Below are 15,746 nucleotides of genomic sequence, written 5' to 3' on the forward strand. Positions count from 1 at the left end.
CTTTGGTTATTAGAATAATCGTATTTATATTTTCTCATTTGCGTTTCTACAAAATGTTGCTAAGAGATTATGAGTTGTGAAGCAGTTATCTAACAGTTGTATAATTTGCAATGCTAATTCTATCACTAGAGATTATTTATTTATACCATTAGAATTTGGTTAAACATTCATTAGTCTTCCTTTTTTCCATTAGTCTTTTATTGTAGAGAAAAGACCATTTCATTTGTTTGGGTCTAATTGGAGATTCATTAAAATTGGATCAGTTTCTGACATGAGTTAATTGAGATGACTGATCACTAATGGTCACTGTATCACAATATAGTAGAGTATAGTATGAAGTCTATACCCTCTTTTACTTCTAAATTGCTTCTGCATCTTTCATTTGTATGCTGGTTCCTGACAAACTCTGATTGAACAAACCCTTGAAGTTTAACAGAGAATTTCAGTAAATCTTCAAGGCAAAAAAGGAGTTTTTACTTACCATAATTAGGAAACCTCTCTGCATTTTGCTGTTTTGTTTGGCAGAATGGGAATTGTATCAGAATGTACTATATTATGGTATTTATTTTATTTAAAATTTGATTGTTATCTCAATTTTTTCTAGACCCAACTTGATTTTTTAATGTTAAAAACATGTAAACATGTATGTTTATTTGATGATGTGGCTTAATGGTTACTTCTATAAATGAGGCCCTGAGTTCAATCCTGACATAACAACTAACGATTATGTATGGTTTTCTAGCATAGTGATAATAAAAGATGAGATTTGAAAAGCAAAAAGATTATAGACTAAAGGCAATTATGACATGATAAATGAGAAGCACCACAAATTATATTTGCCACAAAGATACCAAAATTATTTTAAAATTAACATCTAGGAGGTTCAAGGCATACAGCCTATGTCGAGCTACGTTACTTGCTGACTGTACCCAGCCCACAAATAGAGGCCAAGCTCTGGGGTGTAAAAGCTGAACAAGATGAAGGTTGAGGCCTAAAATGTGGAGCAACCTGTGCTGCCCCATTGAATTGACTGAGGCATGCCCAGAGATATATTGCTACATATTCAGCTACAAGATAACTTCTCACCCACATAAACTCACCAAAAACTTCCCTTGCAGTGGAGAAGAATTGATAGTGACATAGGAAAGAAGTACTTTGAGATTACAAAAGAAACTATAGAAAAGCAGCAAAAAATTACTACTACACCATGTGGTTGAAGATTGTAATCCTACAAACCCAATCAGTACTAATCCCCTCTCTGAAATAAAGTTCAGAGTGGAAATGCTTAGCATGTTTAAAGTCCACAAAGAAACAATGGAACAAGCAATAAAACACAAGAGAATGTTAGAACAGAAATGAGAAATATACAAACAAATGGCAGAACTGAAAAATGTGGTGGCTGGAAATGAGAAAGCCTCACTAGCAGAGTAATAGAAGTTGAGAACTGAATCAGTGAACTCAAAGATGATGTACAGAAAACCTCCAGAAAACAAAAGACGATGAAAAATAGTAAAAGAATAAATAACCAGATAACAAGGGAACTTTGGCATCAATTTAAGAGAAACTCATACAGATCACTGGGGTGGGATGGGTAACCAATAGCACAGTGGGTAGGGCATTTGTTTTGTATACAACTGATCTGAGTTTGATCCCTGGCATTTCATATGGTCCCCTAAGCCTGCAAGGATTAATTCTTGAGTATAGAGCTGGGAAGAACCCCTGAGCATGGCCAAGTGTGAACCTACCCAAAAAAATAAAAAAAGCATTAAGGTCCCAGAAAATCAAGGTAAAAATACCTTTGCCTCCCCCGCCCCCCCCAAAAAAAAACAATTCAAAAATACCTATGCAGAAGAAACAAAGATATTGCTGAGAAGTTCCAAGAGCTGGAGAATACAGACCCCTGCATCCTGAAATCCTAAATATTATCAGCTTAAAAAATAAAAAAAAAATCCAAGGCACATCTGAATCAGAATGAAGAAAATCATAGATAGATATAGTATATTGAAAGCAACAAGATCTAAAAGGAATATTATATGCAAAGATGATTTTTTAAATTACAGCATATTTTAAAATAAAGATATTTAAAATAAAAGATTCATAACAAATTTACCAAAAATTTTCCAGGATAGTGGTGAGATATAGTGAAAAATAATCAAATAAATTAACATCTCATCAAGAAACGTTTAACCCCAGACTTTCATTCAGATTTGAACAAATGATGTACAACTTCACAAATACATGAGAGTTCAGGATATTTGTGTTTGAATTTTGCATGACCCAAACTCAACTATCAACAACTTGTTAATGTATCACATGAAAATTTAATTTAAAAAATTAAAAAAGATAAAATAAGAGAGGGGCCAGAATGATAGCGAAACGGTAAGGCATTTGCCTTGCATACAGCTGACCCTGAACCCCGGCATCCCATAAGGTCTCCAGAGCCTGCCAGGAATGATTTCTGAGTGCAGGGCCAGGTGTAACCCCTGAGAGTTGCCGCATGTATACCCAAAAAAACCCCAAAAAGGTAAATAAGAGTAACTTCTAAATAAGTTGCAACCTGTGGTCTGACTGATAGTACAGTGAGTAGATAGTGTGTTTGCATTGTACACAGCTGATGGAGTTTGTTCCCAGTATTCCATATAGTTCCTAGACCACTGCCAGGATTAATACTCAAAGCTAGGAGTAATGTCTAAGTCTTGCTAGATGTGACCCCAAAACAAATAAACATAACTCACAATTTCTCTTTAGAAATTACAACAGACTAATGTTGTGCTTAAAAAGATTGTTGTTTTCAGGGGTCAGTACCAGAGAGAACAAAGCAGATAGGGTGCTTGTATGAAGATCTTACAGGTTCTATCTCCAGCAGTTCTACTTCTCTGCCAGGAGTCATTTCTGAGTGCAGAGCCAGGAGTAAGTCCTAAGCATTGTAGAATGTGACACACACACACACACACACACACACACACACACACACAAAGATTGGTATCTTCATTCAAAAGCCACAGAAATCAAGTTTTATTTGCTGAAAAAGATAAAGCTTGTGAATAAACTGTAATGGCAGCAGTAAACTTAAAGCAAATGAATTGAGTGGACAAAATACCTTATGAGCAAATAAAGACTGGTTTCAGACAGTGTAGAGGAGAAGTAGTACTAGAGCTGCAGTAGAGTCCTACTCTCTCACAAAGACCTTGGTGGCCAAGAAGCTAAAGAGACCAGGATTAAAGGAGCTATCAGTTCCAGTGATCACTTATATTATAGATATATCGTCTATTTTCACAGAAATACCAAAGAAAATTTTCAGGAGAAACAATGAGGCAATGGTTTTATTAAGGAATGATGCTAGAGAACAGAGAAAAAAGGACATGTGTTCAAGAAAAAATGCAGAATCCTTGTAGAATCTCCTGGCATCCCATATGGTCCCCTGAGCCTGTCAAGAGTGATTTCTGAGCACAGACCTAGGAGTCACCCCTGAGCACCACTGAGTGTGACCAGAAAACAAAAACAAAACAAAACAAAAATGCAGGATTTCATAGAAAGTGGAGAAAGTTAAGGAAAAGAAATTTTACATCTTGAGTTGAGATGAGCAAGCACTGCATAATAGACTTTAAGAAAGAAAATATGTACCTCAAATTGGATAAAATAACTGCAGAATGAACAGTATAGAGATTGCTTTGCAATGCAATTTTTCAGGCTTCCTCTCAGGCTTGGGGATTTCCAAGCAGGTAAATGTCCTTTGCTAACGTTTTGTCAAAGGACTATTCTAATCAGGACCTTTATTCTTGTTGATTTGTTCCTTGAGGGGCTTTGATGTTTTATGCCTTTGGATTATCAGCTGGTATCCTCGGTTAAGAACTGGGGGCTGGGGAATGAAACTATTTCTCAGCTCACTTTTTCTATAGCTGGCAATTTGTTATGGACACATTCCACCAACTTCTACTACCACCATTCTGTCTGCTTCAAATTGATGACAAGTCACATCAGACTGAAGAGGTGTTTTTGTAATATACGAAAAACAATAGTTTCTCTGAAGATTGATGAGTCAATAGATTTAACCAATAAATGTCATGATGTAGCATTCTAAGATTTATAAATTATGTGAAATTGAAAAAAAAAGTTGTTCTGCTGCAAAGAAATGCCTAAAATAAGCATATATCAGAATAAATTCAGTATTTTGCTTTCATATAAAAACCAAATATTTATCTTGGAGGAAGTTGATTGGTATTATCTTACACATATGACCAAAACCAAACATCAAACAACAAAAAGGCAAGCCAAAAACCAAGAAAACCTAATATTGATACAATACACTAATCTCTTTCAAGAGATACTGGCAAGTAATATATCTATAGATAAAATACCTAAAATTCAGAGGACCTGAATTTGCTTCCCAGAATAAACCTTAACATAATTCTATAAATAATATTATAGTCCACAAAATATTATAATCCCATAAATAATATACCTAATATTCTGGATCCCCCAAATTCCATATGGTCTCCCTAACCTGCCAGGATTGATTTCTGAGCACAGAGGGAGGAATAAATATGAGTGCCACCTAGTGTGGCCCCCTCCCCACAAAAAAGATACCGAGAAATGAAAAGCAAAGAAAGGGCAGAGAAAGGCAGGGAACTCAGTGCATCAGATATCTTTAAATATATTGCTGGTGGGTATGTCCTCTAGTCCAGCCCTTATGGAAAACAATATGGAGATTCCTCAAAATCTAGAAATTGAGCTCTCATTTGACCCAGCTATACTACTCCTAGGGATATACCCTAGGAACACAAAAATACAATACAAAAATCCCTTCTTCACACCTATATTCATTGCAGCACTTTTTACAATTGCCAGACTCTGAAAACAACCAAGATGCCCTTCAACAGATGAATGACTAAAGCAACTCTAGTAATATACCCAATGGAATATTATGCAGCCGTCTGAAAAGATGACATCATGAAATTCTCCTATACATGGATGTACATGGAATCTATTATGCTGAGTGAAGTAAGTCAGAGGGAGAGAGACGGCACAGAATAGTCTCAATTATCTATGGGTTTTAAGATAAATTAAAGACATTAAAATAATTCCCAGAGATGAGGGCCAGAAGAACCGGCTCAAAATATGAAGCTCACCACAAAGAGTGGTGAGTGCAGTTAGAGAAATAACTACACTGAGAACTATCATAACAATGTCAGTGAGTGAGGGATGTAGAAAGCCTGTATCCAATGTAGGCGAGGGGTAGGGAAGAAAGAAATGGGGGCTTTGGTGATGGGAAGGTTCCACTAGTGAAGGGGGGGTGTTCTTTTTATGACTGAAACCCAACTACAATTATGTTTGTAATCACGGTGTTTAAATAAAGAAATTATTAAAAAAAAAAAAGAAAAGAAACAAGAAAGTTGAAATCTTTGTCTTTTATATTCTTTTTTTACCTTGGTATAGGACTCAATGATGGCCAACCTTTTTGAGCCAGAGTGCCCAAACTGCCGCACAATGCCAGGTCTCACAAAGGCCAGTCAGGCCCTATTGCCAGGTGAGCTGCAAATCAGACTCAGGCACACTCGCCTCCCACGCGCCTCATATCTTAACTGTTAACCTTGCCTTGTACCAGCTGCAAGGCCTTTGCGTGCCACAGCTGGCACGCGTGCCATAGGTTCGCCATCGAGGCTAGGTAAACACTGTGCATAGGATTTCAGGCTTGCAGGATGGTATAATTAAGCAAATTGGCAAGAGCAAGATGTTTGAAAGGATTGTTTTCTGTATATCCGTGGTGCATATTCTGGATCTTTGCCTAGAAATCCTTCTCTAGGGTCATTCTCTTTACTATCATCTCACCCTGACTAGTTGTTGTGTTGCTGTTGTCTCTGTAGTGCTATATCAAAATGAGTAAGAGTTTGAGGCATTAGAAATCAATTTTGAATCTGGAATATGTTAAAGTTTATTTACAATTAACAATGCTGCCTTATTTTTAACACACAGGTGATCCTGGTTAGATACCTAAAGTTCCATGTGGTTTTCCAAATACTGTCAGGGGTGGTTCCTGAGCACAGAACTAGGAGTAAGCCTTGAACACTGCTGGTGTGGGCCCAGAACCTTAATTAATTCTTTTTCATCAATGTTTTGGAAAAATTTGAAGAGTCTAGGTAATACTTCCTCTTTGAGTTTTGATAGAATTTATTAGTGATCCCATCTGTACATGGGCTTTTGTTCTTGTGTAATTTTTAGTTACTGTTTTAATTTCCTTGATTGATATTAGTCTCAATTTTTGTATTCCCTTCTGATTCAATCTTCGAAGGTTACATGTTTCTATGAACTTATTCATTTCATCTTGGTATCCAATTTGTTGGAATATAGTTGTTAGTAAATAGTTTTTGTGATTTTTTTTATTTCTGATGTCTCATGTGATCTCTTCCATTGTAGCATTTCTATTAGTATCTGCTTTTGATTTCAATTTACTGACACTATCAATAAAGGGTTTATGTTAATGAAGATATTGGGGTTTATGGTATCTCTTGTCAGGACATGTTGCCTCCTCCAAAAGAAAGCATTGGAAAATTTCTCTTTGTTTTATATTTTTCTGAAAGAGTAAATTCTTTCTTCACAGATTTTTTTTTTTAGATTTTTAGATCCATTAATTCAAAACCTAGAGTTTTCTGTTGGGAACTTGTTTTCTATTGGATATTTTTGAATGATAAGCTCAATTTCTTTTAATAAGTATATATTAATAATTGTATATGTTTCCTCACTAGTGAGTTTTGTTTGTATGCTTGAAAATACTTAAGCTTCTACAAACCTCTTTTTAAGTATAACATTTTTATTTAAAGCTGAAGCTGTTCATGATCTTTCTAAAGTATTTTATTATCCATAGGTGCTAATAATGATTTATTTCCCACATAATATTAGTAATTTTTGCATTAATTTGCTCAGTAAATATACAGGCAAAAACTTTCATTGATCTTCAATATGTAAATTTACTTATTTTATCATTTTGTAATTTTTCTTTTAAATTTACATTGGATGGTGTTCAATTGGAATAGTTCCTTCTCTGTTTTTACTTTGGGTTTAGTTGAGTTACAGATACTCTTCACTTAACGACCAAGTTCCATTTCAACGAATTGGTCATTAAGTGAGGAATTGCATGTACTGTATACAGTAGTACAGTATATGCATAGTACTTGACAATACAGTATTCTGAATAAGTAGAATAACAAGAAAGATCAAACTGAAAACTTCCACTTGTTTTAATTTGCATAGGTTGTGTAATTTACACACAGTACTGCAATGTATTTCAGAACATAAAATTAGTAAAGTGGGTACATTAAAGTACCAAAAATGACAGTATAGGATTTTTCAGTCATTTTCTTCCAAAAAAAGTCCAGTTTCATCCACATTGAAGATCTGTTCTGGACAGTAGCCACCTTGCTCTATGATTTTACCAAATGTGATTTCATCATTGGTCAACAATTTTTTTTGCTGCTTCTACATCTGCACTTGCTGCCTCACCACTGACACCGATTATGCAGGTTAAATATTTGAGAAACCCGTTGAAACCATCCATTACTTGCTGTAAAGATTTCCGTTGACACTTCATCGCTGCATGCTTGCAAAGTCTCAAAGATATTGAGTGCCTTGGCTTGAATTATTGAAAGGCTCAATGGCATTCTTTTTTGAATCTGGTCATCAACCAGATAGCCAGTAACTTCTCCATATCATGAATTAGGCCTTTCCGCTGTCAAGTTATTATGGTTTTAAAGTCTGTTGATGCTCTCTCACTGCCTCTTTTACTCTGTCTTTATCCTTAAGGATTGTTGAAATGGTTGAGTGTGCCAGCTGCAAGTCATGTGCTACTCATGGACATTTTTACCACCTTCATAATCCTTTATAATCTTCATTTTCTCCACAAGATCAATAGCTGTCCTTTGTTTCTTGGCATTTTCTGGTGAAGCCTTGCTTTTCTTTTTTGGAGACATCTGGGGTAAAGTACAATACAGAATAAGATACCCAGATCACACAAAACTTGTATGCTTGAAGAAAAATCTCTATAAACAGTTAACACTGTACTGTACATACTGTAATGTACTATACCTGTACTGTATATTGTCACACTACTATGCTGTATTGTGTGGGCCTGAGAGAAATCCTGGACTGTATACAGCATAGTTGTACTGTATGTACAGTAAAATATAGCTGTTTATAACGTTTTTTCTTTGCATTGCAAAAAAATAATTTACTGCTGAAATGTGAATACTTATTAGGAAAACAGCAGTACCAGACCTCAAAATAGTGTACATCAGCCATGAATGACATTGAGACACTAGGCTGCTACCACGTTCTAGCACGTACCATCGGTGAGATTGTCCTAAGTGTGAGCAGTAGCTAAACAGGTAGGTCGTTAAGCGGGGAGTATCTGTATTCATTTGTGTTTAAAGATTGGCATTTGTATTATTTGTTCTAAACTTTCAGATAATTGCTTTCAAATAAATTCATGATTAACATATTTCCCATGTCCCCTACTTTTAGCTGCATCCACCCATTTTTAGTATATTATGGCTTAATAGAAAACATTTTCTGTTTTCTTTTACATTTCTTCTCTAACTATGCCATTTTGTTCACTTGTGATTCAACCTTATTTGTTTTGGTTTCCCGTTTAATTCCAATTTGATAATTTCTTTTTATGTATTCTTTTTAATGTGTTGTGTTTGCTTTATTATCAAGTACAAATTTATTATTTCTTGTGAGCCTAAAAATAGTGTCTTATGTGGTTATGGGGCACAGTTTTGTATGAATGTCAACTAGTGAGGGAGGATGTAACAATGATCAATTCATCTTCATCATAACTTATTTTCTACTTACATATTCTCTTCATTAATGAAAACAAAGTTTTGAAAATTCCAATTATAAATTTGACTTTGTTGATTTCTCCTATATGTTCTTTTGTTGTTGTTTTGTTTTAGGTGCTTTAAAGTTTTTTTAATGATTTTTTAATTTTAAATTATGCTGATTTAGCATTTTTATCATTTGCCTTAATAAATCAATCCCTTTACTGTGTGTGTAATATGTCTATGAATTCCTGGAAAGAAATATATTCCTGTTTTAAAGTCTCAATCTACATTTCTATCTTTACAAATATGACTGGTAGCATGTAAACACATTTCAGTTATTTTGCTTTTAACCTTTATCATGTTAAATGTAAGTATTTTAGTAAGAGGAGGTATATTCTGTTTAACATAAACCAAATTTAAATATAAAATATATAAATATAAAAGTTATATAAATATATATTTATTTAATATAGAGTTATATATTATAATGCATGATTCTAATATCAATATATATATTTTATAAATAACTAAACTTTATAAAATATAAATAAGAAATATTTAATTTACTCTTAGGTTCTCTGCCATCTAATAATAGTCTTTATATTTTTCCCATTAATGTTTCTAATAATCGGTATGGTTCACTTTAACTGTCATTCTTGATTTTCCCAGATTTTTTAATTTTCCTTTCTTTCTGCTTCTTAATTTTACTTTATAAACTTCAATATTAATTTTATAATGTTTTTATTTGTTTTAAGAGTCAGAATATACATGCTTGACTAAATTTCTTAGGGGTGGGTTTTAGATCACATTCAGTAATGCTCAGGGTTTACTCCTGGCTCCATGGTAAGGAATCAATCACTCCTGGAGTGATTTGCTATTTGTAAGTTTCATAACTCTTGTACAATCTCTAACCCTGGCTAAATTTCTAAGGTTAGATAATAATTTTTTATTTAACATTTTTTAATTTAACTTCTTTACTTACAGTTTATTAAATTACAATACTATATTTCCACTTATCCACATGCTTTAGAATCATCCACTCATATTATACTTTTAAATAAATAATTTTTGATAGTTTAAGTAGAGAAATAAACAGGAGTAGTAGTATGTTAATGCTATTGAAAACAGAACAGTTTTCTTTGAACCTTAGATATATTTTATTTTGTTTGTCATTACTTTTTTTTAATTTTACATTGATCCTCTTATCTTGTACCACAGTTTTGCTTAGAACTTCAATTAAAATCTTCAAATTATATTATGCTATCAATAATTTTTTTCAGATTTAGTTGTTAATAAATATTGTTTTACCTCTTTCTTTAAAAAAAAAACTTTTCTGGAGCCAGAGCAGTGGTGCAAGCAGTAAGGCATCTGCTTTGCATGAACTAGCCTAGGATGGACCATGGTTCAATCCCCTGGTGTCCCATTTGATCCCCCAAGCTAGGAGTAATTTCTGATCGCATAGCCAGGACTAACCCCTGAGCGTCACCAAGTCTGACCCAAAAACCAAAAAATTAAAAAAACCTTCCTGGTATAGACTTAGAGATTTATAGGTTATTTGTGATATTTTAAAACATAATATTTTATTTTGGTTTGTATTATTTTATATAAAATCTTCAATTTTTTCTCTCTGTGAAATTTACTAATAAATTTCTCTTTACCTTTGCCTTTAAATTTTTTTGTTATTAGGGCTTATAAATTTAATTATGACTATAATATTTTTGCTTTCATTTTGTATTTTTATCAATTATAGTTCCTAATTCTATATTTTAGTGAAAAATATTGGGACAATTTTTCAAATTGACTCTTTAATGTAAATTTTCCCTCTTTGATTATATATAATGTAATGAATATTTTATAAGATATATTTTATTTTTCCACTGGTTTTGTCTTAGGTTATTTTTTAGTGGAGTAAATTATATTGAATTAGCTTCATATCCATTATTTCTTTCCTCTGTTGTATTAGTTTAATAAGAATCCTTTAACTATTTATTCACTTCTGATATACTTCTTATGTACATTGTTTTAATGGTGCCCAATGGTGCTCAACCTAGAATACAAGCCTGATCTTTTGTTTGCTTGGGATCAAGTTTGGGTTGGGGAGGCACACAAAACTGTACTCAGAGATCACTCGTGACTGTACTTGAGGGAACTTATGTGGTAGAAGGGATCGTGTCTACATTCAAGGTAATTGCCCTACCCATAGTACTATCTATCTGGCTCCAGGTCCTAACCTTTGGAAGCTGAATCCAGCAAGCATTGTTGCTCTGGCTCAGCAGGGTTGGAAACCACAAAAGACCATTATAGATGTGCTTAGGGATTATCAGGATTTTACCTAGCAGTTCTGAGAGGAACATGAAGCTCCGGGATTCAAACTTGGGGGTTCATATTCACCTACTTCAGTCATTTTCTGGATTGTTATTTGTATTTGTAGCATTTTTTTAAATTTATTTTAAATTTATTTACTTCTGGCTCTGAGATCAGAAATAACTCCTGGCAGGTTCTGGGACAATAGAAGACAATTTTTCCCTGCTTGACTAAAGGTTCTAGATTTGAGTGTTTAGAGAACATGAATTGTGAATTAAAGACACATGCTATAGGCAGGGCATTGTGATATTTGCAGTGCATAATTCTAATAGGGATTCCTGAATATTTTATGACAGAAAGTTTGAAAAATAATGCTATATTCATTGTGGTGAATGATTTGAGCTATCATCACACAAGAGTAAAAATGGAAAGAAAACAGTGCTATTGAATATGGATTTGGACTTTTAATTATGTAAATGCACCTGCTTTTATAGAAGACACCAAAATTAATCCAACAGGTTAAGTACTGCTTCTTGTTTAGTATAGTTATTGATACAGTGGGTGGAATAGCAGGTAAAGAGGGCAGGTGAGAGATGCTCTGCATGTGCTTGATAAAACAAATGAATTTTTCAAGAAAACGTGGCTCAGAATATTCTCTGACTCTCGTGTAATCATATTTAAGTTTAATTAAACTTCAGTTTTCTGTTTTATTCTTCTCATAATCTGCTACTGCACATATTACATATATGCCTGGTAATGTTCATATTTCATATTTGTAAGTAAAAGGGAAAGTTAATAACTATACATTAATATTTATATACTCATTCATAGCAAGTCTTCTTTCAAAATATCCTTTTTAAATAAGTACATCATAATAGTTTAATGCTATGAATGAAGGGTATATTTTTAGTGCCATGATGAAAAGCACTGTTTAATATGTAACAGTGCATTTGATCAAATACTAGTAAATATGTTTGGAGAGAGTGACAATGTAATAATAAATAAGGGGGTATGTCAGTAAGCAAGACCCAACAGTAAAACTTGGTAGGAAACCAGTAGTGGAGATTATTCTAGGAGACAAATGAAAGATTATTTCTCACAACTGCAGTTGATTAAAATGGAAATGACTAGTTTTGTCCCTCTTTGCAAGAGCTGAGATGTATCAATCTTGTCACAACCTGCATACTATTTTACCGGTAGATTTTAATTACATAGGCTAGAGAGCTTATAAGAGAAAGAACAAGTTTAAAATCTCTATTTTGGGGTAAATTTCCTAAACAGTGTGTGAGAGGTATACACAGAAATCCTGTTGACAAAATATTTTGTGCAAGTTCCTCCCACACACAGCCTGAAAATCCTACCCTTATGTGTTTTCCATTCCTGACAATATTCAAACAACAAAAGATTTTGCTACCTTAATCTATTTTTTCACTCCCTTGCACCATGACTTCTCAAAGAAACATTAGCAACCATTTCATTCATCTCTTTATGTCATTTCATATGGTTAAAATTATGTCATAATTAAATCAAGTCAAATTATCCTTAAAAATTATTTGGAAGGTAGGTGAAATTAACTGGGACATGAATACTACATGCTAGTGAAATATGCTTTTTAAGCTGCTGAAATTTATATTTTAATTAGTCTTAAGAATTTTACTACATATTATGCATTTTAAGTTTTTACAGTGAGCATTGTAGTTTAAAATTGTGCATTGACAGAAATGTTCTCCTATTATCTTAATGATGTCCTCTATTACTAGCAGCTTATTATTTTACTTTCCCATCCCATTAAGTGGATCATTATGCTATTCCATATGTATTTTAATTCAGGAGGATATATAGAACTTCTGAGTCCACAGGGAACCACTGAAATGTCATAAAATAATTTTGGATCATTTTGTCCCTTATCCAATACTCTTTTGTTGAACCTGTGAAGTCAATTGTTTGATATTGAGGTAAGACTGTGACAATGAGAGAATATATATTTAAATTAAACAAGAATTAGACTAATATTGCTTTTGCCCTTGAAGATGTATGGCTTTGGGCACTATAATTAAGTCTGGGTAAATTGGATTTTCTATATTATACCACTAGATATAGATAAGAAGGTTAGTGTATGTAGAGATCCTAAGCTCTGGTAGAAGTTTAATTTAGGTGTGTTGCCTATTATTTGTGAAAAAAGTTAATTTTTGAAAAATAAAAAGAATAGCATAGTGTGTAATACAGTCTCACATGAAGATATATCTAGATTTAAATCTACATACATTTTTGATCTAGTGAAATCTCAGAATGAGTGATCTAATTCAGTGGCATATAACAATTGACTGGCTATAGCCCAGGTTTATTTGACCTATATCAAATCCCCTGATGTGGTAAAGGACTCAGTGTTAAATCTACAATATTTTTCAAATTTAAAGCTTAAAAACTTAACTGCGAATAATTGAAATCATCTCAGAATTTGTTTCAGTATATTTCTGAAAGACTTGATCATTTTAATTCTTTTAAGAACAAGTTCCCAGATGATGCTAATGTTTCTGGTTGGGGTGTTGCAGTTTTTAAATTTCTGCCTTACATATTATTTAGTCTATCAGGAAAATTTCTCTTTTTGGTATGCTCCTGTTCTTTAGAATTCTGTATTCTTCAAATAAACAAACAAAAAAAAAAGACAGCTCAATTGAAACATTTTTAAATGGCTACAAACTTGAACATTGACTCCACATAAGAAAACAAGTCAAAATAGATATATACAATATTTGAACCATGTTTTTAATCAGGGGACTGTACATCAAAAAACAACATGAAATTTTACTTCTGACCCACTTGAAATGTTACAATAAAATTGACTGAAATACGAAATATTGGTACAGATGTGAACCTTAAAATGTTAGCTAGAGTTTCCACACACCATTAATTGTAGCCTAATTTGTAACAACACTTTGGATAAGTATTGTTAATAATGTTACAGTGGATATGCACATACTGTTTTACCCAACAATTTATCTCCAAGGTGTATGCTTAAGAGAAATGTATACATATGTATAGCAAAATCCAAGCACAAGAGATAAGCTTTATTCTTAATTTTCAAGGTCTGGAAATAGTCTAATATACATAAACAGTAGGTAGGAATAAATAAACAATGGTATATATCATAAATGGTATGCTTAACAATAAGGAAAATTAATGGACTACTATAAAAACTGAATGACTAATAGTATTTTCCTACATGTACTATTCACAAAGTCATAAATACGGTATGCATGATATTTACATAAATTGAAAAACATACACAGGAAAAAAAAATGGCAGAGAGAAAGCAGAAGTGGTAGGACAGCAGTGCGGAGAAAACTGAAGATGCCTAGCAACTCATCCTTGAGCAACCTGAGTATGAAATCCCCGAAAACCCTGACCTCGGCAATAGGACACCAGACACCTGAAGAAGCGACAAAGGCAGATACTTGATCGAATATCAAACATCAAGGGATTTCACTGGGGAAAAAATAGCCACGGAGCAGCCTTAAATAACATAGGCTAAGCTGGTAACTGCAACTGTTGTCACAGTGTAGCCAGAGACAAGAGTGAGTATTGCCCTGGATTGGTCCTAATGCATGGCTGGGAATTGTGGAATGTGAAAGCAGGGCTGGGAATTCTGGAATGCAGTGTGGACGCATCAGTGTGGCTGAATTCATGTCCCACCAACACAAAGACAGTGGTGGAGTATTCTGATACAAACTCAAAGAAATGTCTGTCTTGCCCAGAATACTAAACACAACCAGACTTTTATTCAGGCTTGAAGGAAAGATATATTGCTTCATGGATAAACAACAGCTCAGGAACTTTAAAGACTCAAAGCCAACCTTAAATGAACATTTATTTATTTTTGGGTTTTGGGCCACACCCGGTAATGCTCAGGGGTTACTCCTGGCTATGCACTCAGAAGTCATTCCGCTCTTGGGGGATCATGTAAGATTCTGGGGGAATCGAACTGCAGTCTGTCCTAGGTCAGTCATGTGCAACGCAAACGCCCTACCACTGCGCCATCACTCTGCTCCCTTAATGAACATTTTTTATATTGTTATAAAACTATGTATACCAACTTATATGAGCATAATAAAATGGAAATAACTCTATCTGACTTAAAACATTGAGTACATCATCCCAAATGAAGCATGTAATATCAGAATTTATACTATGATGAAATTACTTATAAATACAAAATTTCCTTTCTTTCTTGTATTCCAGCAGGTAGTTCATTGTATTAAATATAATAAAAACAACAATGCAGTGGAACAAACTGACTATGACGGGGAGAAGGATCAGAAGAGGATATTGAGATAAGAATGGGGGAGTCAGGCACCTGATAGAGACCATGGTTTTAAAACATTATATATTTAAAACTTTGTTATTTACTGTGTGTCCATCCGGGTGTTTCAATTAAAATTTTAAAAATAAAGTAAATGTTTATGTCTACAGCAAAAGAAAATTAGGGTAAAATCAAATAGACAATCTACTGAATGCAAGAAATTGTTTGGACACAATATATAACATGTAGTATATTATTCACTCACAAAACTCAGCAACAAAACTAATAATCTCATTCTCAAAATGGAAAAAGCAGGTGAACAGATA

This window comes from Suncus etruscus, chromosome 9 (genome assembly GCF_024139225.1).
Source record: "Suncus etruscus isolate mSunEtr1 chromosome 9, mSunEtr1.pri.cur, whole genome shotgun sequence".
NCBI classification, from domain to species: domain Eukaryota; kingdom Metazoa; phylum Chordata; class Mammalia; order Eulipotyphla; family Soricidae; genus Suncus; species Suncus etruscus.